Source organism: Otolemur garnettii, unplaced genomic scaffold (genome assembly GCF_000181295.1).
Source record: "Otolemur garnettii isolate 467f Iridium unplaced genomic scaffold, OtoGar3 scaffold00022, whole genome shotgun sequence".
NCBI lineage: Eukaryota > Metazoa > Chordata > Mammalia > Primates > Galagidae > Otolemur > Otolemur garnettii.
Genome location: NW_003852417.1, coordinates 5,396,944 through 5,401,746, shown reverse-complemented (window position 1 = coordinate 5,401,746; position 4,803 = coordinate 5,396,944). Strand labels below are relative to the sequence as shown.

The 4,803-nt window shown below is 34.0% G+C and overlaps 1 pseudogene; it reads right to left on the bottom strand.

Annotated features, from left to right (window-relative positions):
• Nucleotides 1-1,373: 1,373 nt before the first annotated feature.
• Nucleotides 1,374-1,756, bottom strand: LOC100947649 (annotated as a pseudogene).
• Nucleotides 1,757-4,803: the final 3,047 nt, after the last annotated feature.

Here is a 4,803-nt window from a genome sequence, read left to right as displayed (position 1 = left end):
CAACAATTTGGATGAAACTGTAGACATTAATGTATTCTAAGTATCTAAAGAATGGAGAAATAAACACATGTATACTCCCTATTAAATCAGAACTAACTGATGTGCACAGAGAGAAATAAAACATGATTGAAATCAAGCAGGGAGAAGTGAGGAAGAGGAGGTGGGGGTCAAAACCTACCTAACAGATACAGTGAACACATTTGGGTGATGGGCACACTTGTAGCCCTTACTCAAACACTACAACAGCCACATAACCAAAACTGTCTGTATCCCCAAAATATTTTAAAATTAAATAAATACATATTTGGAGGATCATGAGTGATAGATACTAATCATTATTGATGGTGGTAATTTTTGTGTCCTTTTTTCTTGGTCACTCTTGCTACCATTTGCCTATATATATATATATATTTTTTTTTTTTTTAAAGAACTAGATTTTGATTTTCTTTTTTAGTTATTATGTTTATCTTCTCATTGATTTCTTCACTATTTATATTATATTCTTTTTGATTTTCTTTGGATATAATTTGACGTCCTTATTGTAATCTCTAATAATGAAAACATAAGTAACTAAATTTAACTTTTCTTCTTTTCTGAGATATGCCATTAGGACTCTCTATTATTTCATAAGTGCTATTTTACCTGCATTCCACAAGATGTGATGTGTTTTGAATTAATGTCATTCACTTGAAATGTCTTGAGGAAGAAAATCCCTTTTTGTTTGAAGCAGGTCTATTTCCTTTCACAGATTTTGCTTTTAAGCATCTCAAGATTGTAGAAGAATTTATTCTGGCTTTTTGAAGCCTTGGGATTAGCTATTCCCTTTTCCCACTCTTCATCTCACCTTGGCACAGCTTCAGATCTCAGAAAGTCTTAGGGAAACCAGTTGTCTTTAATAATCTTCATTTTTTTTTCACCTGCCTTTTGTTGGTCCCAGCTGAAAGAGAAAAGCTCATTGGTTTCTCATTTCTCAGAAGAGTAATTCTGTATGGGCCAAAGCCAATTCCTAGACAGCTGCCTGTAAGCCTCAGGTACTTTTGAAATTATAATATATCCTCTCCATTTCCCATTTTGACTTGCTTATCAACTCATTAGATTTTCCTGGAATTTCTCAGGGATTTGTCCTAAACTGTCTTCTTTTATTCTATATTCCCTTACTGGATAATTGCAGTAATTTATCTGGTCCAACAATCATTGGCTTCACAATGGTATTCATTTGTTTTACTTCTTTTATTTATTTTTCAGCCAAAATGTTTCACATACATCCGTATTGATATTTCATCCATATTGGTGCTTAAAATCTTAGTTTACAAAATTTTACAATGAGTTTCTTTGCTCTGGCTATGGCAACGTCAGTATGATCTTTGTTGGCATCAACCTGGTCTGTGATTTGTTGCCCAGCCGGGCTGCTTAGTTATTACATTGCTAGGCAGTTGTCTCCAACAACTCCCCAGCTTGTCTTATAGGCCTTACCAGACTCAAAGTTTTGAGTCCTATTACATGGGCAGACACAAGGTCCACAGCACTTGTTGAATTCCAAATTCCTCTCTGCCTCTCTCATGTCCTTATTTATTTAGTCCATGCCTTCTTTTATGTAAGTTAGTTGTTCCCCTTGTTCATCCAGCATAGGAATAGTCTTTATTCCTGCATCCTGAGACTTGATGAGTAAACCCAAGATCCTTCTTGTATTTTCCAGAGATTCATCAGTAACCTGGTGAGCCTTCAGCTGAATTTCTTCTGATGATGGATTGTCCATGATGAATCAAAACTCTATCAGGCACAGAACTGGAAATGTGGATATTCCAGTCACTCTTCTCCAGCCGCTGCAGCTCAGCATCCCAAAACCAGACCTAGAGCTGCATCTTTCTCCAACATGTATAATTTATATGATAAAGACATGTCATATATCTAAACAGAGTTTACCATATATAACAAGGACTAGGTTTTAAATAAAATCAATTAATCTCGTGGCCACAATAATGATGTGAAAAAACAATCTGGCATTACTTCTCTTCTGCAAATGAGCAAATGGAGTCAGAGAAAGGTTGTGTAGCCCTTCCAGTGTGTAGTCCTTCTGGGTTGATCTGGCTGCACGGTCTGTTTTATATAAGCTTGTCCAGAGACACTTGACTTCTTGTCTTGATTGTACTAATAGATGCAAGCAGTCTTATTTCCTGTTTCTCTTTCCCTCATTCTTTGATATTTACATTTACTAAGTATAAAAAGGAAAATGATCTCTCTCCCACACCAGCACTCAATGTATTTACTTTTAAGATTTTTTAACTTACTGAGGTTGAGGTAAAGTTTAAATGGGTGATTATGACTTCCTAATAAGGCGTCTACTCCACTATCAGGAGCTTACAATGACTGTAAGCTGTAACCGCCTTATAACACTCACTATAGCTTTCATATGAAAGCTATAACCCAATTATAGCCCAAGAATATGGAGAAAAGGGAAAGGGAGGGGAGGGAGGAGGATGGGTGGAGGGAAGGTGATTGGTGGGACCACGCCAATGGTTCATCTTACAAGGGTACATGTGAATCTTTCTAAATGTAGAATATAAATGTCTTAACACAATAACTAAGAAAATGACATGAAGGTTATGTTAACCAGTTTGATGAAAATATTTCAGATTGTATATAGAACCAGCACACTGTACCCCATGACTACATTAATATACTTAGCTATGATTTAACAAAAAAAAAACACTCAGTATAATTGATTCAACTTGTTTATTAGACCAAAAGAATTTAAGACATTATAGTAAATGCTCAAAATTGATCTTAAATATTTTTCATTTCAGGGAACCATCATATTGTCTTCAATTAAAACATCTAATCAAGAGATTTTGACCTCTAATACTTGTCCCATATTTGCATTATGAAGTTTACTTCAAGGGAGTATTCTATTGCAAAATTGTATTGCAAGAAAAACTATATCAGGTAGAAAGAAACCAAATTCTCAGTTTAAAAAAATCTTTTTTTTTTTTTACTATGGGTCTTAAAAAATGTATTCAGGGCACACTCTCAGCTTGTCTCACTGAGAAGCAGAGAATGAATTGTCAGAATAACCTTCGGTAACAGGACCAAGTGATGTCAGCAACAGCAAGAGTGAGGCTAATGAAAGGACAGCAGGAATCCAAATGATGCCTCTTATCTCAGGCATCCATGGTTGGCTGCACTCTATTCCAAGCCAGGTAAATTGGAAGTAGCAACCAAACTGAAAATCATAAACGCAATTGGAAAACAGCTTCTCCAGACTCTCTCTCTTTTCCCCTCTCTCTTTTACAGTAAATATTCTAATTGTAGAGGATTTCAGTTCTATAATAAAGACCAGTTTAGTTTAGTAAACAAATCTGAATGTAAATAATAGAAGGATTCATATGATGGCAAAAGAAGCTGAGATACCAAATAGAAAGTGAGGACCAGTGGGGAGTTGAAAAGATTTAGTTACAAAGCGACTGCCCTATCAGATCAGGCAAGTACCGTAGAAATGGCTAAGCCAAAATATAGAAAAGTGACAAAAATCTTCTAGTGAGAATCCCTAGAATAAAATCTACCTGTAATTATTAACTATGAATTATTTATAATCCTGATTCTAAGAAAGTTCGTAATCAGAAACCCAAAAAATCTTCTATATAAAAATATTAATATATATCATGACAAATTTATGAAAGTAGAAGTTTCTTCTCACTTAAAATTAAACCCATTATAGAAAAATTCTGATCATCTCTGCCCATATTTTAAAATTACCATTATAGTAATTAAATATATGCATTCGCTTTCAGATTTATGGGAAAGATAAATGAGGATGATGTGAAAATATTAAGGTACGAAATGCACAAAAATATGTACAATATTTTTATGTACCAAAATGTGATTTTAATTTTGAAAGTTGAAAACAAAGATTATGTGGGCCCTTCTCATTGAATTCACGAGCAATGTTTGTATGTATTGGGGGGAAGCCTATTTATAAATATAGCATAGAATAGAAAATAGCAAAGAGAATAATCACTATATGTTTAGAATGTGCTACAGGATAGGCACTTTGTTCACCATTTTACAAGTCTAAGTTTATCCACAGATCAGTGAAAATGAACCTTTGTACTATCTTTATTTTTTAAGCTTGAACACTGGCAAACATTTTTTGTGATAGATCACTAGCTGCAGAAATCGAATTTTGTTTTTTTAAAAAATACATCTTTCTGTTTCTCATTAAAAAAAATAGCTTAAAACCTAGAAAAGAATCATAAGAACAAAGAAATTGAGCTAAGGAGATGTAGTTTTAAATCTTAACGATGTTGATTCTTATCTGTGCTATAGAGAAAGACACAATTCTTAACCTTCTGGGCCCTCAAATAGCATATATAATGTGGGGCACAGTGCTTATTTTGTAAATCTTCCTGGTACATTTTAAGGTAGAAATGAGATGCTGATTACAAAATTTCTTTGCAGATTGTAAAAATCCAGGAAATAGAATTGTTAATTTCATTTTCTGTATATGCTAAGTTCTCTGAATTGCTAGAGTTGCATAAATAGATACCATTGATTCAAAATATAAAGCAAGATGCTGGTGTTTATTAAAATTTGCATACACGATGAAGTTAGAGGCAAACATACAGCGGCAGCTCAATTCACTGCCTTCTTAGTGCGATGACATTAAAAGTATTCTTTTATTCACTCCTTTGCAGAGAAAGTATATAAGCTACTTTTATTAATTCTACTGCATGAAAATTACTCCAAAACTTGAAATCACTACCATTTATTTATGGTCTCACCTGAGGTCACTGCTGCTGTTGCAGT